At 40.2% G+C, this 23,199-nt stretch overlaps 1 protein-coding gene across 1 annotated transcript in view; it reads left to right on the forward strand.

The window, feature by feature from the left end:
* Positions 1–23,199, forward strand: part of ARHGAP24 (Rho GTPase activating protein 24) — a 222,579-nt gene that overhangs the window by 54,258 nt on the left and 145,122 nt on the right. The gene's annotated exons all lie outside the window — the stretch shown is intronic.

Genomic DNA, 23,199 nt, shown 5'->3' on the forward strand with positions numbered 1-23,199 from the left:
CAGCTGTTGTACAATTTCTTTTAATGACTGGGTTCTCAGACAGCATCTGTGTCACCTAGGGCAGCTTAAAAGCATACTGTGGGCTACACTTCATCTAACTGCTGGTGGTACAGGTTTTGCACTGACCTTAATGTGCTCAAGAAGTCAGTAGTGACCAAAGTTCAGGCCTGGGCATTTCTCCTTTCTTTCTTCAAAGCAATTAGTTGTTACTCAGTTGTGCCTGAAGGAGGAATAACCACTGGAAAAATGCGTTCTTCAGGTGAGTGTGAGGAGAGTTGTACTCTGTGTATGCCTGTGTTTGCCCTGAGTGGCAGAAACTTGAATGCCTTTGTCACTTAGCTCTGGTAGCAAGTCCCATTTTGCATCTTGCACTCTGATGCAAAGCATGCTCAGGATGCAATTGTTTTTTGACATAGTGTTACTCCAGGTAACACTGTCCTTTCACATTCTCCCCACCCTTGTGTTGGTTAAGTGGAGTAGAAGGACAAAATGCCAAAAAAAACTTAGGAGTGGGAGGGTATTGGGAATGTCTGGAGAGAACAAAAGTGAGGCTAGGGTCTTGGGGGAGAGAAGGGTGGGAAGCCTAAGGGCGTAGATCTGGACAAATGTTCATTCTTAAATGATCATCTGCCCTACCTAGCGTGGCAGGTATCTGAATGAACAGAGAGAGTTTCTGAACTGTAATTTCAGAAAGTGTTACCTATTATGTGGCTTGTAAAATATATGAAGGCTTGTGCAATCTTCTGTGGGGAGAAATTTAGTATCCCAAAAGGAAAAGCCTAGGTTTGTGGTTTTCAGATATTTTCAATTAGCCACAGTCAGTTTTAGTGTATGGATAATTTAATAAACACTTTTTAACTTAAAAACATTGCAAAATGTGAGTGAAAGCAGGTAGAGATAGTATTTTTAATAGGATTTGAAAAGAAGATTCAATTGTAGTTAATATTTTGAAAATATACAGACCTCCTTTTGTGGGGGACTTGTAGCATATTGAAAAAGAATCAAATGGAATTGATGATCATTAATTTAGTTTCATCTGTGGATTAAGTCCACAACAAGATGCACATTTTTGTGCACTGAGTGTGACACAGATTTTTGTGTAAGACAAAGCCATGGACTCTGTCAGGGACCTGAAGTGGCATGCTAGGACTATCTTAATTAAGGTAAGACCTTTTCAAAACTGTCAGCTGCATACATAGGAAAAAAAAAAGGTAAATTAAATTACCAGTGTTTTAATAGTTGAGACACTGATTTTTAACCTAGGTTGAGATTGTCATTGCAGGAACAATTGCAAATGCTAGGCTCTGTCATCAGCAAGATGGTCAAATAAATATCCCATTTATCTGCAGCATTTTACAGTGAGTTCCAGGAATTACATTTTTTAATTGTTTTTGTCTGCCCAAGGCCTACATTTTACTGGAAAATAGAGAAAACATCCCTTCAGAAGAAGGAATGAAAAGTTTCGTGCATTCAGCGATTGCATGCACAAGCAATCTGACTAATCCTGTGAGAATGAGCAGAGGAATGAGGATTTTCTGTTCACCTGAAAGAACTTTGTGAAACTACAAAGCCAGGTTCCTAAAAGAAAAATGTTCTTTTAAACCCATAGAGTATATTTTGTAAGGGACAAAGAGGGTTGAGCTCCCTGCAGCTGCAGAGAATGGAGGCAGTATGTCATATAAAGACTCCATGAAAACAGCAACTATTCATTGCAGCCTGGCTCTTATTATCCAGGATCACAATGGTGGAAATGGCCTTTTTAAACCTGCTTAAGAACACGCAGATCTGAATGTGTTTAGAGCTTGGATGCGCTTGGTTGAATTGCATAGGTGTCTTGATGTTGCCGTCAGTGTGTTCATAATGGATTTGTGAAAGTGTGCCAGAGCTAGGGTATACGAGTAGGGTGAGCTGGTGCTTTGGGATAATACACTCTTCCACAGCATGGCATCTGAAGGCTGTGGTATGGCTGCTGGTGGTGACAGTTCTGTGCTAGTCACCTATGAGAAGAGTTGTAAGCATTTTAAGGATGAGTAAAATGGCTTTTGTATTATCTCTAAATTTAACAGTAAATTGAATATAAGCACAGCTGGCAGGAATCTGCAAATCTGCATTTGAAATTTCGTAGCTCTTCTCTAGAAGATTTTTCTGCATGATAATGGTTTCTTTGGTCTGCATTACTTATTTCACTTACCTGCAGGAGGGAACCATAAGCTTTGTGTGAAACTGAAAAGAAAACTTACTGTACTGTTGTCATTTCTAATTTCTTACAAGAGACAGTAACTGCCCCATCTTGAAAAAATGAGTAAGAGCCCTGTACCTTCAGCTGTGGGGAAGTAAAAAAGGAAGGACTTTTTATAACTTCCTATAAGACTGGAAGTACATTGTTACTACAGAGTGTAATGGTAAAATACATTGGACCTTGCACACTGTCCATGACACTTACGGAGCTGGTGACACAGTGAAATAGCATACGTATCAAGCGTTTGCATATGGGCAATTATGTTAAGTGTTTTCCTAAGAGATGACATCTGTAGGAATTGCATAATAATACTGGGATTAATGCAGTCACTTAACATCAGGCAAGGCCCAGGCAGCTCCTCTCCATCTGCTCTGGTTTTGCCTGCTAAGTTTATTCGTGGCTGAGTGACTGACTCTTCCAGTGTCACATAAGCTGAATGGGCAGGGAAAAATCGCATGTGTGTGATGGAGTAGTGCCAAATCCCTTTCTTTGCCAAATGTATCCAATCATCTCTGGAAATATGCATTCTTCTAGTCCTAGCTTAGGTCATAAATGAAAATGGGCCTCTTCTCATGTGCATTTTATACGTATTAGCACTCTGATATTAGAGGCTGGTGGCCGTTTAGTTCCTGTAGATATTTAGTTCCTATAGATATTCCCAGCTAGGAAGGTACAGAGAATAATTAGCGTTGTGCAAAGATGTCTTTCATGTGGTCCTAAAGTAAAAGGGACATGGCTTTGGGATGTTGTTTGGTGCAGGAACCCGCCCACTTCTTGTTTTCTTGAGTCTTGTATTGAAATATAAATCTTGTAAAGATACTTCGTGTCTTAACTGTGTCATTTTGCTGCTTGCTGTGTAAGTACTTTCTGCTGATGAGTCTTATTAAATGTTAATTATTTAATCTAAACACCAGATGTAAAGAAGGACCACCATGCTTTCTTGCTCTATTTGATACCATTGTAAAATAGACCACATGGATACGTTTGTTTATATGCTCTTGTAGGATGCTAATGTCCACCTCTTTTTCAGGAAGCAATTTTACAGTCAGACACTGTGAAGAGGTTAAGGTATTGGGGGTTTTTTCTCACTACTGGATTTTTGATAGGTTTTTAAGATTACTACAAGGGATTTTTAAACAATACTGTGTTGCACTTAGCACTTTTCATCATGGAATTGTTCACTCTTTTTTGTGTAGGCAAATACTGCTACTGCGCTGTTTTATCGTATTGTGAAACTAAGGGCCGGTTTCTGCTTAAAGAGAGGAACAAACAAGATTAATATTCAAATTTATTAACTGTTTATTCCAACCTTAAAATTCTTCATAACCTTTATGGAAATGTTGTGTATCACTTAAAATGGAAAGGGCGGAACAGAAATTTCACTATTGTTTTATACTGGAGGTTTCTCTGAAATACTAAAATGTTTAATGACCTCCAAACATTTCTGTAAGGACTATATCATCCCCTACTGAATTCTGCAGAATCATTTCATCAAACCATAAACCACAGGTTTTTTTACTAACTCCTGCATGAGTTTTTCAGAAGTGTCTCCCCTGTCCCATATCATTAAAACACAGAAGGCGAGTGAGCAGGAGTGACAGCTCCCAACAGTTTTGGATCAAGAGAATAACAGTCCCAATAAATTAGAAATTACTGTCACCATTCATCATCTGCAGTATAAAATGGAGCTTGCTGGAGTAGAAGGGATGTCCTTGATTGTGGTGATGAGGCTTATGGTGGGATGCCTAAGATAACATAGCGGTGATGGGAAGAAAGTCTTAAAAGCGAGGGGAGCATTCTTCTGTGTGACCGGCCGCCTTGCATGGAGGCAGCGCAGGCAGTTGTCCAGGAGGTCAGATAACTTTTGGCAAGGTAGCCTGAGATAAGACTGTAGTTTTCAGCCATTACTCTCAGTCTGCAGACTGAGGGGTGACTGCTGGTGTTGCCAGATAAATTTCAGCAGGTAACTGCTGTGTTTTATAAGGCAATTTTGATTTTGCTTCTGTTTCTACTGCACACCAGAAGCTGATGTTTTCTCACCAGCTGTTACTCATTTGTTACTATGTTTACACTTACTTGTGAAAGACTTTGACTCAGTAGCCTTTGCGTTTACACTGGGAGTAATATTGCCTTTTGCTTACTTAAAATTACTTACCTGAATGTGCAAATAAAACTTGGAGGAGAATATAAAACTTGGAGGAGAAAATAAAATTTGGAGGAGAGTCTTTCAGGCACTTCAGTTGGCTTTTTACTTTTTTCTTAATAAAACACACATTTCTGAAAATGGTGAAAGTGTAGTAATAACTTTAGAGTCTGAGGCCTAAGGACAGGCAGTGAATAGAACTTGGTCTCCTTTTTATTCCTTGGTTTCTCTACAGGTAACAAGCTTGGCCTCATGCAACGTTTCCTAGGGAATTCATTTGTCTTTGCTTCTGGTTATCAACTCCTTCAGCTGGTCATTAATTTCCAGGAAATGTTATGGAGCTTGAGCTTTATTACTTAAACAGAGAGTTCATCTTGTTAAGCTTTTTGTGCTTAAGATGTTGCTCTTGAATGCTGTGTTTCTTAGTAAAGAAAAGTTTCTTTGGGGGTGGTTATTGTGAGTTACACTCCGATCATAAGGAATTCACATCTTCTGTTGAATACATAGCTAAAATACTATAATAGAGTCTTTTATTTTGAATACACATTGCTCTACATATATACAATACCTGTTTCATGAGTTGTGCATATCTAGTGAGAAGCTTGATTATGGATATGTCTGTCTAATTAGAAGGAATGAGACAAAGCCTGTCCCATGTCTAATGTTTATTGTTCATTGACATGTTGCAGATGTTAAATGGCAAAGAGGAAATAAGCAGAAAATAACAGCCATTTTGAACAAAAATGTTGTGTTACAGGTAGCACCAGGAAGTGAACTTTGGATGGTCTGGTCTTGGAGAAATAAAACAGCTTTTGCAAAGGATTTTATTATAGTTTGTTTTGCTGGAAAATTGATGGGAATGGGAATGAGATGAAGCAAAAACGGTGGAAAAAGGTGCCCAGGAACCTGTGAAGTAGTTGAGGTGAGACCGAATGATGGTGCATTGCTACCTCTGGCCTTCACCTCTGCTCTCTTGTCTGTGCAGGCATCCTTAGCAGACTCACATCTATTGGTTGTAAACAGCCACGGGGGGGAAAAAAAGATGGCTGAAGGATTTCAGGTGTCATGACTGAGCTAGCAGGAGACTAAATTAGGTATAGATAACCATTTTGTCATGGTGGCAGAGAGAGGAGGGACCTAGAGGCACACTTTATGTTGTGTACTTGGCTAGTGCTCTATGAGGAACAGCCAGACGGAGCTAGAGGGGCGCAAATCAAATACTAGTGACTTGGGAAACCAAGATTATATTTTGATGGCAATAGCATGAAGCGCAGCATGCAATAATGGTGTCTTAATTTTCTCTTTTTTTTTCCTGTGTTCTTGCATCACCCTTTCAGTAAAGTATTAAGAAACTTGAGCAGCAGCAGAGGCCATATCATCACTACCTGGCTTAGCCAAGAAGCATTAAATATATTTGTTAGGTAGAAGGAATAATAATAGAATATGGGAAGTGCACAGATGTTGACAAAATAATATGATGGTTTTCTTTCCTACACAAAATACAGGCTGTCTTCCACCTTGCTTTCAAACACCAGAAATAACTTTTTGTTCTCCAGTGGTTAGCAACCCCCTTATGTGTTTGAAGTTTTAAAAGGTGTGTTTAGAGGCTTGTGGCAGTCAGTCTTGGGTGGCCACAGAGGAAGATAATGTGGGTAGCCTTCACAAGAACTCGTTCTCCAAAGTGAAGGTGACAAGCTGATTACAGTGGTCCTGTTCCTTGTGATCTCACATAATCTCTTGATCTTGTCAGAAAGGAGCTCTTGTGCATTAGACTAATCATGGTATCAGGTCAATATCGAGTGGCCTGAGAAAACTAGCACTCAAGTGTTTTCCATCCCACACTCAGTCTAAATGCTGAAATGTTGCTGTAAAAATTCCCAAACGATTAAGGGTGATAAGCAGTTATGTGATAATCGGTTTTGTCTGCATCTTGACCCTTGCACACTGCTCTATGTACTGTGATGGGCTTTTTGATAATCTTTCTCTTTTCCTGTTTAAAGGGAATTTCAGCACTGTAGAAGGTCTGCGTCCATTAAAAGGGCCTGTCATGATGATTTTTTTTTCCTCCCTTCCTTTTATTTACTTGGATGTGGTACAAGTGCCGCATGGCTCCTGAAGTAACAAAATTAATAGCTCACAAGAGAGCCTCGTTAGTCTTTAAATGAAAATAATTGAGTTCTTTTAGCCTATTAGTGCTTAAGAATAGCCTTCTCTAAGTCCATTACCTCTGGGATAAAAGCCGTATTTGCAGCTGAATAAGCAGCATGTACAACATGACTTGTTGCTAGGGAAAGAGGCTTTCTTAGTTCTCTGCCAAGCGGAGTGGCTTCTGTAGTAGATAAAAACTGAATGACCTCAAACTGCATTCTTGAAATCCTCTTTAATCTTCAGTTGGCAGTCTGAAAATATTTCCATAAGTGACTCTGGCTTTCTGGAGCTGCTCTCATTCCCTTTCCAACTCGGACAGTCAGCAATGTGGGAAAAGAAGCCCCTCCTTCCTATCGGGGCCAAATCTACCAGGGCAATGCTCGCTGCAGGTGCTTGTCTCATCCAAGTGAAACGTCCAGAGTCCAGCTGTGCATCGCTTGATTGAAGCCTGTGAGACGTGGGCAGAATAGTCTGTTAAACTGGCAGTCTTTCCCGTTTTCATCACTGCAGCAAAGGGACAACTTCTTTGCAATGCAGAATATGTCTTGGGAATGCAGAATTTTGGTAGCAAGACATGTAATAACTGACTGCAGGGAGTAAAATAGTTTGGAGCACCTTCGTGAATTTTTTAGTGTAGCCTTATCTCAGATCTCGCAATTACTGGAGTCCTGAGCTACAGCTGGAAAGTGTGCCCTTCCTGCTGCTTCTGGATTTGACAGCAACACTGTGTGGACTAACCCAGAGGTCTTGGGTGGTGGTGGGCTTTTCTTGTTTTTAATGGTTGAACTCTGGTTTTGGTGGAGTCATTGGTACTAGCCTCCATCAAGAGTCGTTCCAAGGTTGTTAAAATAGACAAGGCAGGGTAAAAGTGTGTTGAGAGGAGTCTTGCCAAAGTACCTTTAAACAAGACATTTAACTCTTTATCAGCAATGAGGCACATAAAAATGCATAAAAAGAAACTGAGATGGTGCTGTACTGATAAATACAAGAAATTTCAATACAGCAGGTCCAAGGCAGTGCCTTTATTCAGCTCAGGTTTATTGGATGGGTCCTTTTCCCCCTGTGGAAATGAGGACAGTTCAGTTTTAGAACTCATCCTTTTCCTTTAAGAATAGCAAGTTCAGGAGTTGATACTGGATGGGTGAAAAAAGGGTAGTTAATAGTTTTTAAAAGTTTAAATGCCAAAAAGGGCTTGGTGGTTATTGCTCTGACATCCACTGACTTACTTTCCAATGGCTGTTGCAAAGACATTGCACAGGACAGCAGGGACGAGGACAGACTGCAACTCTTTTGATACTAGCATGATATTAAAAATAATGAGTGACAGAAGCCTGAAAATCCTGACAGTGTCTATAATGTGAGGCTGTGTACTACCCACCCTTTGGATAGATGCTCAGTTTAATAATAGAGACAAGAGTCCCACAAGGCTGATGGTGGCTGTCATTCGTTTGACTGGCACTCATATTTAAAAGGCCTCTTGGCCAGAGGTATCTTAAGTCTTGACTATATGGTACAAAACAGCTGTGTATCAGTTAAAATGCTCTGAAACTCAGTGATGAGGACTGTGTACTGAATATCAGACAGGAGTGTTTGCAGGCTTTGGTACTTGCATTGGTTTTCCTAGATGATAAAGCCATTTGTGTTCGAAAATAATTTTCTTTATCCTAAATTCTTCTCAGCACTCAAAGCTTTTTTAGTCTTTGCATAAATGGGAACACAAAGCCTTTATCTTACATTTGGGAGGGAGGTCATTAAATTGTAGGACAAATTTGTGTTTCAAAATGAAAATCTACTCAATCCCCTAGAGTGGAATAATATCACATCAGGTGATCTTCTCTGCTTTAAAGGAAGAAAGAAGGAAAGAAAAGTTTCCCTGGAATGATCATTGATACAAATTCTTCTTATGAGAGGGAAAGGAGGTGGTTTAGAGATGGGGGTTTCTATTTCAGAGTTGTGGAGAATAGCCTTTTGTTCCCTCACAGAAACCCTGCTAAAAATAGGTGGATACTGTTGCTTCAAATGAACTTGCTACTGTTTGTGTTTGAGTAACTATAATCTTTATCATCTTGCAATTCAAGGGAGCTCTCAGGCTGGAGAGCTTTTTTGTTCTGTTTGTGTTAAGTGTATGCCAGGGGGTCCCACTTCTTGACTGGGGCTCTGACAATGGATTGTAGCAGTAGAAATGATGATAACTTCCTTCATTCTGCATAGCTCCAAGCCTCTCTTCAGATATCTCCACTGATGCAGGCAGAAAATGAGTTTGAACCAAAGTCTTCTGTCTTTTAGATTTAGGCTATCACTTAGTGGCGCTCTCAGTTGGACTAGTTTTTCATAGTATACATACTTAAATGTTTGTTGGGCTAAATAGCAAGCATTTGTGAAAGGTTCCTAGCTGGATGGATGGGGTCTGGGATGTGAGGCCCTGGTGTTCTTCCTCTGCAGTGGGCAGGTTTAACCCCTTTGTTGTTCCTAGGGGTTATATGCACCCAGTCTCCCCTGACCTGTCCCACAGAAGGGGCCACTCCTTTGGGTGCTTGTTGGAAAAGGTGAGAATTGTGCATGGCTTTTGTGCATCCACATGCATCCACAAATAACTGCATTTCTGAGTAAAAATGGGAAATCATACCAGTGTAATCCCTTTTCCTTTAGACAGATGTTTCTCAGGACAGCTGTTCAGTGAAGAGCCTTGGAATGGCTGAAATCTTGCTTTTCCATAAAAGCAGCATTTCATATTGTCCTGGTTTTGGCTGGGATAGAGTTAATTTTCTTCCTAGTAGCTGACATAGTGCTGTGTGTTGGATTTTCGTATGAGAATAATGTTGATAACACACTGATGTTTTAGTTGTTGCTAAGCAGTGCTTACACTAGTCAAGGACTTTTCAGCTTCCCATGCTCTGCCAGGTGCGCAAGAATCTGGCAGGGAGCACAGCCAAGATAGTTGATCCAAACTGGCCAAAGGGCTATTCCATACCATATGACGTCACGCTCAGTATATAAACTGGGGGGAGTTGGGCAGGGGGCAGCAATTGCTGCTTGGGGATGGGATGGGCATCAGTCAGTGGGTGGTGAGCAGTTGTATCACTGTTTATTTTTTTTCCCCCTGGGTTTTATTCCTCTCTCGCTGTCTTGTTGTTTTCCTTCTCATTACAATTTATTATTATTTTTGTTCCAATTATCAAACTGTTCTTATCTCAACCCATGAGTTTTCTTACTTTTGCTCTTCCGATTCTCTCCCCCATCCCACCAGGGGTGGAGGGTGAGTGAGTGGCTGTGTGGTGCTTAGTTGCTGACTGAAGCTAAACCACGACACATATCAACCCTTCATCCAACTCCAAAATCTGCCTGTGAGTCTAGATGTCTCTTCTTGGATTGCTATGGGGCACGTTCAGAAGCAGTTCACCTGCAACTGTCTGCTTTGCTCAGGGTATCCGTCCAGCTACATCAAAAGAGTTAACCAGTTTGTGTTCGGTATTTCCTTGACGATTGTTGGTTAAAATGTAAAAATTACCAGAACTGGAATAGGAAAGTAATGAAGAGAGCTCCATATAAATATGAGATACTGATTGTCAAAATTGATGCTAACATTTTTACAACATGATTTGGTTGATGTAACAGTTAAAACAGGATGCTTTTGTGAATGAGATAATTTATCTCAGCAAATGCATTCACATAAATGTTTTAAAATGAAAGGCATGATAAATCTGTCTAGAGCCTACGCACAGTAGAGCTGCCAAACCTGCCACCTGTTAAAGATTTTTATGAACTGTTCTTTATTTAACAGAAAAAGTCAATTTAATGCTGTCACTTGCCTTTTCTGAGACTACCCTTATCTCAGGCACTCTGAGATATCATTTAATAAATGCTTCTAAGTGGAGCAACTCTGGTGTTTTAATTAGAATTGCAGCAAACTGGTGAAGAAGGCCATTACATCTTAAATGAGGCTTTCGTGCAGCTCAGCCACAAGGACGGGTTTTTTGTTCAAAGCCACAGGGACCCAGGGTTTGTCAGGAGCGGAAGGATGCCCAAGCTCATGTTGTGTCATGAGATTAATGGGAAATTAGTTACTGTGGATTTTCTAAATGGAAGACGATATGCTTCTCAGAGTAAATAAAAAATGTACTACGATGTTATACTTCTGCGTGTGTGAGAGAGAAAGCCTTTGAGTGCATTAAGCCCTGTAAAGACAGGGCTTAGTGGAGGTTTTTTTGTAGCAGCGGGAGAAGGGTTCACCCAAGTCTCCTTTCTGCAGCCTGTTTTCAGAGGGGAATTAGGAGATGTGGAATATGTCAGACCTGAAACATCTGCATGAGGACAAATGCCATCCTCTGAGAGTCTGCAGAAAATTTATGTGCTGGTTTTTTACCACTGACGAGTTAAGTGTGTCGCTTAAGGGCCTTAGATTGGCAATGGTTTGGAAGATTACAGCTTACTAGGATCCTTTTTCCTATGCTCTTCAATAAATCACCACTCTTGTTTTCCATCCAGGAACATAGTGGATGCTTGTTATGTAGTTCCTTGGTTGTCCTTCACTTACTGTGGATGCAGAAAACATTTCTGGCTGAGTAAGCAATGCTCAATTTCTAGTTAAGCTATGCAATGACCAGACTGAAGCTCTCTGATGTTGTAGAAGGGAGGTAGGAGGCAGAAAGGTGCTAGAAAAAGTAAAAGCAGTAGGTAAGGAGGTAGAATAGCAAGGGAGAAAGCCATGAAGAGATTTGTGAGGTACACAGGCAAAGTAATGGGCATGATCAATAATAGCAGGAGTTGTAAAATTAAATCCTTAATTAATGAGGTTTTGTTATTATTTTTTACCTTCATTGTCTATTCTGACTTCAGCAGGCTTTGAAGCAGCCTGTTGAAGCAGCCTTGAGCCAATGGGTCAAGTGTGAGATTAGAATTCAGGAGCTTTTCTGTTTTTCTTTTGGCTGAGCTACATTTTGTCCCATGAGACAAAATAATGTGACAGTTTTCACAAACAACTCTAAATTTGAGACACCCCCTCCCTTTTTCTTGCCGTGTCCTAATCAGTGCTCAGTTTCCCATGATGATCCCAGCCTCCAGCTGTAGTCAGTATGCTCTGTAGCTGTGAGCGTACCAGAAAATGGAGCCACTTCTGCTTAGGCTCCAAAGTAAACATTTTTACTTGCAGATTGGTGGACTAACAGATTTGACATCTTTACCCTGTGTTTTAACTTTGAAGAAAATAAATGTGCAACAGAAATAACTGTGCATTTAAAAATGCTTAAAACTTCAGGAGCTGTCTCTCTTTCAAAAAAGCAGATTCCAGAGTGTTGACGGCAGATGACTGGTATGAACTATTTTTTCTTGTTAGTTGGAGGAAAGGCCCCTTTTCAACAATAACTCCAGGCAGGGAACAGTCCGGTGGCCAGAGTATTAGTGTGTTTGCCAGAAAAGCTGGAGTTTTGTTTCTGTTCACCTGCTGTGTGAACTTTGTCTTGGTTTCTTCTCTTGCATAAATTGCAATTCATCCTCCGCTTTTGTAAGGGATACTGCGGTCTCTCCTGCAGACCATGAAGACCTTCATGATCATTTATATTTTGGTAATTTATTAAAATAGCAACATGGAATCTAAACTATTTATATTAATACAGTGTGGAACAGAGCAGCTGCTACAGTGCAGTTAATAATGTGGGCCTCCAGTCACCCTGAATCCATTTTTACCCTAGACTGTCTGGCACTCTGCAAGATACCCCCCCAACATGTCTGCAGAAGGCTTGTCACACTGTCTTATGGAAAAGTGTATAAATGATGGTTTGGTACTTAAATATGAAAACCCATTAAAAGCTGTAATAAACCCAAGTAAACTCAGTTATTCTTGCTGTACCTTTACAGAATGTTGTAAAATACCTTCAGTGTTATTAGGATAAGTGAGTAAAAATCTAGATTATGAAAGTCTTATTTATTCTCACTGAAGTAAATGCTATTTTGAGACAGCATAATCTTAAAAAATATTGGCTATTTTTAAAATACAGCTTTAATTTAAAAGATCAGCCTTCCTGCAGTCCCTGGTAAGGTCCAGGTGCAAGTCCTTCTGGGGCCTTTTGGATGTGGAGGGAGCAGCTGGATAGGTCAGCTTCATCAAGGCCTTGGATATGGTCTCCCATAGTGTCCTTAGAGCCAAACTGCTAAGATAAAGGCTAGAAAAGTGGAGTTGTTTTCCATGGTTACCTTTTGAGTATAGCCCCTTCCAGCCTATGTTAGCCTATGACTATATGATTTTCATCATGCACCTTGTAAGTTCCTCCTGGAGTAGCAAACTGGCCTTCCTGTCCGGGCTGTCAAAGGAGGTAAGTAGGAAAGGGATATCCAAGGGAAAACAATAGATCAATTAAACTAGTGCTGAGAGGATTTGTTTGTGATTGTCCTTGAGTGGTTTTTGCATTATTCTAGGTTGATTTTGTGATCCAGATCAGTTCATGGACTTGCTGCAACTGGAAAGAGCCCTGAATGCAGGGTGCAAGTTGAGGTTTATGAAGAAACCGTGTGTACACAAAAAACACTCACCCAAACCTGTGCAAGCAAAATTGCAGAACCGTGCATGTGTTCTGCATAACTGAACTGGTCTGGGGGTTGTGATCCATTGGTACTTGACTTGACCTAAACCAGCTTCCACTTAACCCTGCCTTGATTTTGTAATGATTTAAATTAGGGGATATCTGGCACTTTTTCTTACATAGCTAGTAATTTAAGCATTGTCTTTGAAAAACACATCAAATGGTTGTATTCTGAGCAGACTTACATAAATGTAATGGAAAACACTTATTTTTTGTACAGTGAAACTTGCAAGACCTTCTACAAAGCTCTTCCTTCCCTTCTTCGCAGCACATAGGAAAGCATTAAGACAAATTCAGCTATAGCACCATGCAGTAACTTCCGGGTGAAAATAACAAGTGTTTGATTTATGTTGCCCCTCCAAAATTCCACCTCAAGTTGTGAAAGTATGTTTTAGTTCATAGATATATTTATGTAGGTATATATTTTGCCCAAGAGTCTAGTTTTTAAGAACACCTTTGTCTTGCCAAAAGCGTCAGCTTTCCATGGCAAACTCAGTATGTTTATAAACCATGTCAGTGTTTTGTATGCTTGCATCCATCAAGTATCAAACAGTTCAGTTCCTAAGGCAGCTTTTAATCAGCCAGAATTCTCTGCTCAATATTTAGGTTGCATAATAAAAATATTTAAGGATACTTTTCAACACATTACTAATACTTTGATTAAGAAACAGCTAGATCTCATGCAAAAGCTATAAAAATGTGTGATTCAGATCAGTTATAAAGATGAGAAACTATCTGAGAAGTCCAGTTTTAAAGTGGAAACAGCATCACAGAATGGAAGAAGACGACTAATACGCTGAACTGAAAGTAAAACCTGGAAAAAAATCTACTGTACACAAACTGTGCTGCTTCAGAAGTAATTTGTAATCAGTGAATCAGAGTTTTCCAGTTGTGTTAATTGTTCAGATAGCACAGAAGACATGACCCCAGTCTCCCTGAGATAGGATCACTGTTAATTAATGTAAACCCTTAGACAAGGCCCAACAGAACATGCCAGAAAGCTAAATGAGCTATTTAATTTGTGTCAGTGTGGTATTTGTAGTGCAGTAGCACTTACAAGCCATGCTCATAAAACATTTAAAATATAGACAAAATATAAACCATGTATAGATGTTAAAATAACAAGCAATACAGGCATTTAAAAACTGGCAAAAGAAAGATAATCCTTGCCATGAAGCCCTAAAATTTTTCCACGTGAAACAATTTTTTTTTCTTCAATAAAAAAACTGCAAGATGATAACTTATATAGGACCGAAAAACTCCACTGGAATATTCTTGCTAGCCAAAAACCAACAAGAATATTTGCACAGGAAAAGAAGAAACTACTTCAGTGGAATCATATTCCCGTTTCCATGTCTCTGTCTGCCACCTTTCTTTACTTAAGCTGTAAAAGTTGCACTTTATGTGTAATTTCTAGGAAATCGGCAGCAACTTCAACCTTTACTACATACTGACCTGGAAATGAATTGTCCTCAGGTGGGATACTTGGCCATATATAGCTTTCCTGGAAAAAAGCTGAGTGTTGAGGTTGGAAAGGATTTTACTTCTTAAATTCAACATGGAAGTCATAAAACAAACAAAAACCCCAAACCTAACAAACTGATATGAATCATCCTTTTTCTCAAGGCAGAAACAGTTTTATATTAATCATTCCTGATAAATACTTGTCTTTATCTATATTTGAAGTGCTTGAGAGCTGACTTCAGTATCTCAAGGCTGTGCTCTCCAGCTGTTTACTATTTCTTCTGTTCGCACTGGACCTAGAGAACAAAGGTGGGTTTTGTATATTTAAAAATTATTTCTCTCATTTGATTTTTCAGTTTAAAAAGCCAATTTTGTCCTTTTAGTAGGGTTTATAAGAGCAGAGTAGTTGTCATAAGCAAGACTTATCATAAACGAAGCCAATAAGAAATGCTTAAGGGGGGTGGGGGGGAAGGGTAATGATCCTAGATGAGAAACTTAGAAAGTGATAAGTTATTTCTGATGGTCAGAAGCAGTCTGACCTCCACTTGGGATTTACCTGACCACGGTTTTAGCCACTGTTGTTTTTCTGACTGTGTGTGCTAGGGTAACTGTATTTAAGTGATAGTAAAAGGAGATTTCTTCTGGTGCTAAACCAGAGTGACTGCAGGGTTCCTGCTGGCAGGTGTAGCAGGGTCCCCTGTGAACCTGCCTCAGACACCTGAGTAAGCCCCCTCCCCTGCAGAGGCCTCTCTGGCAGGGTTTCCTGGGACTTAGAAATGGTGAAATCTTAATTATTTATTTCATTTTGTTATTATTTGTATGGCATTATTCTTTTTTCTTTTAGTTCTTGTTAATGATCTTCAGAAAATGATGGCAAGCCACTGCACTGAAGCACACAGTTATTTCGGAGCAAATTGCTTCAGCTCCTTTTGGCCCACCAACCAGCTTTGAGAGAGAGGTTGTGGGTTTTAGCGCTCCGATCACTTGTGTTGGTTTTCTCCACCGTTGGTTTCTCTGTGCTGGGTTTGCACCCACCTTCCAGCGCAGGGCCCCAGGCTGGGCCCAGTGTTCAGGCTGAAGCTGTTTCTGTTCAGAGGCGAACAGGCAAGTTATTTGTTGCTCCGTCATCTGTGCTCCAGGGTGACATTTGCTCCTTTAGGTGTTGTGATACCTATCGCTTATATTCATCTGGTAACTGTTATACTGGGTCAGGTCTTGACAATCTGCTCTGAAAGCCAACCGTAATCTTCCAGCTGTATTTTTTCCAACAAGGATGTAGTGTTGTTAGTGTTTCCATGGATTGTTGGACTGTTTTTCCCCCCAAATTAATCTTCCTGCAATGTGAAAGCATAATTCAGAATGAGACCCAGCAAAGCACTTGATTATCATTAGCAGTTCTGGTAACTCTAAATGTTTTTCTTTCCATCATGGATGAGATCCTAACCGTAGGCATGCAGTATGTCTGTATCTAGCATCTGGTTTTAGGCAAACTTAATTTTTTGTGGTGTTATAGCTTAACTTGGTATGAGCTTTTTTTCTCCTGTGAAACAAAAGAGGGAGTTTTTTCTAGTGGCTGCTCATGCCAAGATTGCCTCATTCTTGAGGAAAGACGTTTCTCTCAAGTGGAGAGAGGCACTCAACCATTAAGTGAAATGTGTGGCAAGAGAGAAAGATAGAAAAATCTTTAAAGAAACTGTAATCACATCCTAGTAAAATTGCCAGCTCTATCTCTCATGTCAGAATAAATGTTTTGGTGCTCATTGCTGTTGTGGTTTAGCCCCAGTTGGCAATTAAGCACCACACAGCTGCTCACTCACCCTCCCCCCCCCCCCCGGTGGGATGGGGGAGAGAATCGGAAGAGCAAAAGTAAGAAAACTCATGGGTTGAGATAAGAAGAGTTTAATAATTGGAACAAAAATAATAATAATAATAAATTGTAATGAGAAGGAAAACAACAAGACAGCGAGAGAGGAATAAAACCCAGGGGGAAAAAAACCCAGTGATACAACTGCTCACCACCCACTGACTGATGCCCATCCCATCCCCAAGCAGCGATCGCTGCCCCCCGGCCAACTCCCCCCAGTTTATATACTGAGCATGATGTCATATGGGATGGAATAGCCCTTTGGCCAGTTTGGATCAACTATCTTGGCTGTGCTCCCTGCCAGCTTCTTGTGCACCTGGCAGAGCATGGGAAGCTGAAAAGTCCTTGACTAGTGTAAGCACTGCTTAGCAACAACTAAAACATCAGTGTGTTATCAACATTATTCTCATACGAAAATCCAAAACACAGCACTATGTCAGCTACTAGGAAGAAAATTAACTCTATCCCAGCCAAAACCAGGACATTGCCAAGCAAACAGTACATGTGGTATTCACCACCACAGAGGTGAATTTACTTCTTGTTTAGAAAATTAAGCTATGAGGTAGGTTTGAACCTTTCCTTAGGTAAAGGAAAAATCTCTTTTATACTCCTGTTTGCGGAATTTCTGAGAACTAAATAACAATTGTCATTCTTCAACAGAAACAAACTGGAGTAATGTGTCAACATAGTGGGACAAGAAAATGTCAAATGCAATGGAATTTATGCCAGAAAAATGTATGCTGTGTATTGACTGAATTTTATGCAACCAACCCTATTTCTTTCGTAATTTCTCTGTCCTCCTCTGTCTTCACTCCTGGCATGTTTACATACCCCCTAAAATCTGAATAGCCCCCCCCAGATACCTCAAATATGATAGCACTTGTTCTCTCCCTGTGCATACTGCAAAACTGTAAATGGTTGGAATTAACTGCAAGACAAAGACTTCATCGCTTCCTGCAGTAGTTGTACTTCTTCCAGAGCTTTGGTTCCTTAAGTGGTATAAAAATCCACTCTTATAATAAAAATAAAAGAATCTTATTGTCTTATAATAAATTATTATAAGAGAACATGTGGTTCCTTCATTCTCTTATAATTATAGGTTGTATTAACTTTTTTATTGTTGTCCCACTATTGTCATGTGTGCTAGAAAACCTGACATTACATACATATAAGAGTGGCAATTCAGTAAAATCAGTAAAACTTGGTTTTTTTATGTAGTGTTCATGAATAATATTTAAAACCCCTAATGTACATGGGGCATAAGAGATCTCTGGACAAAAATACTTCCTGTTCAAATTGAAGAACAGCAATTATGTAGCTTCAAAATATCATTGGAGATTAGTAGTCCAAGCATTTATACTGCTTGAGTCACAGTTACAACCTTTTAGGCCCGGTCATGGTAACTACCCCTCTATAGATATGTTTCTAAGTGATCACACCAAATTACTTGATAGATTATAACTGTAGGACAGCAACAGGAATGACTGAAATGTTTTGAAATCGATCATTGTTATTTAATTTGATAGAGAGGCCAGTGAATTTGAAGCAAAGAGCTGGCCTCTGGCAGAGGATGCTTTTTTTTGCAGACTAAGGCTCTAAAAGTAAGTCTGCTTTCATGATATGCAGTAACAGCAAACACCAGAGCTGCGCAAGGGTGAAAGCAAGCCTGAGGCACTGCACTGGACAAAGCAAGCCAAGCCACATCAGCCAGCATGCTGTGAACACTACTGGGTCATGCTGTGCTGCAGGGTCAAGTGCTCTCGGGATCTGCTGGGCTTTGCCCAGCTAGAGGCAGCTCTCTGCTTCTGCCACAGCACTGATCGGGGGGCTTGGAGTCAGCTAGTTAACTTACCCAGGTCCCGGTTTGAAATATGTTTATCTCTGTGTAGGTAGTTAAATGAAAGGGCTGGCTTTCAGAGTTGCTGTGCCCTTTTGCAGCAAGTGATTTTACTGTGATCTTGGAAATACATTGTAATGGTGGAAATCAAGTTAGATTTTTAAGAGGTTACTGCAGTCAAACTGTGCTTCTGGTGAGCATGGTGCACGTTTCGTTATTGACCTTAGTATAAGTGGATCTCTGCCTGTGCTATAAATTTTCCTCCTTGCCTCATGTCTGTAGGTTCTCATGTCTGTAGAAATATACATGTATCTATATATGTGCATATGTATTGGGTATATTACTTAATCCAGGTTGATTAACAGGCTTTACTGTGAAATACAGTGGATGCCTTTCAGGCTGTGACCTTGTAAATACTAGTGACATTGAGAGTATTATCCACTAAATGTAGTATTTTTCAGTTTAAGATGCCATCCAAGTTGAAGTGCACGGTTGTTCTTAAGTATAATACTCAAGACTTTCCAGAAACAGCAACAGTGAAAAAAGAAACCACACAACAGCACTGTGTAGTACACGGCTCTGAGTCATATAACAGACACATGTACCCAAAGGTCCTTTCTGCCTCTTAATCCTCCCCATCAGCTGCCTCCTTCCTGGCTGATGACCTTCCTGCCTCTCTGAGAGCTGATTCTCCTTTACCCCTTCCTCCCTCTCTGAGCAAACGTTTTCTAAGAGCTATGGAGATATTTAGTCTGGCACGACCTAGGGAGGGAGAGGGCTTGGCATGGGGAATAGCAGTTGATCACGGGCTGCAGACCTTCTTAGCACTATTTCTGAGGACTGTTTTTTTCTGAGGGACACAGTCCAGCTGATTTGGGAGCCTCCTTGCAGAGAGGCATGAATAGCTGGGCTGTGTTTGTTCAGGGGCTGCACTCTGGCAGGGATAAAACCCTGGAAACCTTTGCTGCCACACCAATGCAGCCACTTCTGTGTTGTTGTGGTTAACAGTTAACCAGCCTCTAGCAACAGACAAAGAGGAAGAAACTATGTGAAGATCCTCTAAGTTTGATGAAACTATACAAAAGTACCAGAAAAAAATTCCTGGGAAGAGTTTCCCATGAAACAAGAAAAACAGATATGTAAATGCAGCACTTATCTTGAAAGCCGAAGTAGAATTCAATGGTCTTTGATAAATCATCAAAGTTGGAAGGGCAAGAAGAACACCTGATATAACTACTGATACCATGGACTTCTGAAGTAACTTTTTTAAGGAGTGGCAGAACGAACTACAAGCAAGCAAATAGACCAGTTAAGCCTTGGGGAACTGTATTAGAATAAATACTGAAGACATTATTTTGGCAAGAAAGCAGTTAATTTCCTCATGTGTCTACATGCTTTTTGAGTAAAATCCGTTCAGAGGTATTGAAAATCATGTATTTGTCTTCATAGTTGCCAGTCTGCATCTTAAAGGCATGGGAATTCCTTGTGTCATAAGCTTTCTTGGGGGAAACCTGGTATCTCTTGAACACAGGTGATAAGTCTCCTTGAGAAAATGAAGTTCAAACAAGGCTGGGGCAAGTGTACCTAGGCGAGTAATGGAAAAGAAAGAGAAAGAGGCACAGGGTTGCTTCACTGTTAGTGTTACACAGAGTGTGCAAAACAGAAATACCATCTGTCAGCTGGTTGTCATGAAGCACTTGTGTGGTGGCCATCCTTTCTCCTCTCCCATGCTTCCTCATGAATTTCATCTGCTGAATGGTGCTGAAAGTGTTGCAGTGTGGGATAACACATCTCTTTGAGCAAGACTGTAATGCTGTGACTCTAATCCAAAATAGATTTAGGTCATTCTTGCTGCACTGCAGTATTTTATCAGGCACTTTGTTAACTGAGTAGTAATTTTTCTTCAGTTAAAGGCATCATGTATGCAGATTTTTAATTTTAACAAAAATGTTGTTCTGCTATTTAGGTGATCTTTGGTTTGAAGCAACAGTGTACTGTAGTGAAAGCCATGTGTGTGAGAAGCTCCTTTGAAAGTGGGCTTGATACTTGGTTAGGGAAAAGGCCAATGCTTCCTGAGCAACCCAAACTTCTCCTGCATCCTGTGAGTCACCTTCAGCGCTCAGCTAGAGAAGCAGAACTGCTCTGGTAAGGACAGAAGTGTTGGAAATTGAAAAACAACCCGGGCTTTCCACAGCAGGAGCTTTGCAAAACTGCTGACCTGGTGGAGGCACAACCTGCAAACAGAATGGCAATGGGAGCAAGGAGGGACTTGGGTTAGGGCCACATTTTTCTCCCACTGCCCTTTTTTCCATATTTCTATAGACTGTACGTCTTGTTCCCTGCTGGCACCATTTTTTTTTTCTTTCTTTTTTGAAAGCAGAGTATTAATCTGGTCCAATCTGTAGTCTTGGGTTGAGATTTTTTTAAACAGTTTAGAATGGTTTGTAGAGCTTGATATGAAGCAATGTGAAGTTTTCTAATTATGGAACATTTACATACACTGATACCCAAGTCAAAACATGTATTTCCTCTGGAAATCACCTTCATCTTTTATGTGCAAATTACTATCTTGTTAGGTGTCTAAGACTATATAGTTGCTTTTTTCTTATTTCCCCCTGGAATTAGAGACTTAAGGGGAGAAACGGAGCTTTAACTTGTTGAACCTTTGCAACTCTTTGATAGTCCATACTCTTTGGATTATCCAAGCTGTAAGGGTGTGCCAGATATTGCACCTTAAGGGCCCAGAAAGACAACTGAGCAAGGGGACAGACAGTGATGTGGGGACTGGGGTCCCCCAGCTCATACCAAATACCCAGCGACCAGGGCTGTGCCACATGAGGGGCTGCAGGGATTTTTTTTTTTACAGTACAGATGTGTTCCCTGGGTGTCGGTGTGCTTGTGTGGAACACACTGCCAGCTGCTGAGGAACTAAGCAAAGGGACACTCCAGCCTTGGTACAGTTATGTAGATAGCTACAAAACTTACTGAAGGGGAAGTGTTGCCGTATGGTGAAGGCAGACAGATGGGTGTGAAAGCAGACAGAATGGGAAGTGAAAGAGCTGCAATTGCTCTCTTAGGCTTTCCCTGTTAGTCTGGGGCATCCAGGTGCATGTTGCACAAACAAAGCTATTTTCTTATTTAAAAAACCCCACATATATATATATCTTTCATGTGCACTGATGTTTCCAATAATAGTTCTGAAAATAGACAGTAAAATAAAATTACCATTTGAGGACATGTTTTCCGTTTAAACCACAGCAATATTCTGTATGGTGTTGCTGTCTGGATTCCCTTCATATTAGCTTAGCTGTCATGTGTGGCTTAAGGCTTCACATTTTAGTAGATGAAATAGGTTTCATCTATGAAATGAAGGTGCTAAGGTTATAAGTATTATGACTGTTTTGTTCTTATGTTCTCAAAAATCTGTCATTAAGACATCTCACTGTAAAGTAAATACTAAAAAGTTTTCACATCAAAGAATCAGAAAACATCACATTGTAATGAGACTGCAGCATGTCTATTGCTAATGAGTTGACAGCAAAGTTGAACGCAGTTTTCATTTACTGTCCCGTAAAATTGATTTTAGTTTACAGTGCCGTAGGCTAGGTCTCCTTAATTTTGTCTTTTTATTTAGTTGAATAGCAAGACATATAATTAGCTTAAATATGTTGTATGCCTTCACTGACACAAGCTCCCGAGCAAGTGAAATTTACTCCAGCGTGAAGACTGTGATCTGCTCATCCTGTGTGCTGGGTGGAGCTTTTTTTAGGTAAAACCAGCTCAAGGTGGAAGTTAAAGTGGGCAAGAAAATTATACCAGTCTTAATGGTCTATTACATGTGACAGAAAATACGTGTAGTTAAAAATGTTTTTTAGAGATTCTTATTCCTGGTCTCCCATAATTCTCAGAAAAATGTATTCCTTATATTTGCTGGTGTTTTTCTCCAGCTATTATATGAGAAGTTGAGCTATTTTGTGACTTAACTTTTCCCATTCATAAAATCTTTTTTGTTTATACTATTCTTGCCTAATGAGGTATTTCACAGAAAGCTTTGGAGTGTGACAACCATTAACAGTTGCTGCTTGTAGAAGGAATGGAGGAAAAAAGCTTCTAGTAGACCTATTGGACCAAGGCACTTAATGCTTATAATACATCTGTATATGCAGTGAGTGGGGAAAGCTGCCCACAACTGCTAATGCTTGCTGCTAATAGCACCTCAGCAGAATACTATTCTGTGTCATCTGTTTTCAGTAAAAAGTATAATAGTGTTTAATGGAGGTGATTTTGCATGATTTAATAAAATATCTCTGCACCCTGTCTCTGGCTTCCCATGACACACTGTACGTGCTGGCAGACAGCAATATACTGACAAGTCAGTGTAGAGCTCAGTCTCCACATCAGCTGGTACAAATACTGATTTTGTGAAACATTTGTTACCTGTTTCTTCAGATTACTTTTTCCTGTTGATTTGTAAGGTCTCTTTGCACGCAGACTATAGCATTCTGCTTGTCTTGCCTTCCCAATAATTGTAAATGCTTCTGCTCGTAATGAAGGTTATAGGCCATAGCAATGAATCCTGGATATCAGAATTGATGTTTTTCCTGTACAGGGCTACTTTTATTGCTGTTTAGATGAGGGATCTGACAGATACTTAGAAGCAGCATTTGTTGAAACTGCTATGGAAAATGGTGCTCCATGTTGGACTCAATGATCCTTATGGGGCCCTTCCAACTCAAGGTATATTCTATGTTTAAGCCGTGTAAGTTATATAAGTTGTTTGCTTTGGAGATAGGGGCCCTGTAACGCAGTAATTGGAGAATATTGGTAAGTAGGTATTATCTCCCATTAACAGTGATGGAGAGCTTGTACCTAATACAATTCCTAGGATGCCGCTCTGAAAATTTACCCCTGGACAGCCATCCCAGCATA

This window comes from Ciconia boyciana, chromosome 5, assembly GCF_034638445.1.
Source record: "Ciconia boyciana chromosome 5, ASM3463844v1, whole genome shotgun sequence".
NCBI lineage: Eukaryota > Metazoa > Chordata > Aves > Ciconiiformes > Ciconiidae > Ciconia > Ciconia boyciana.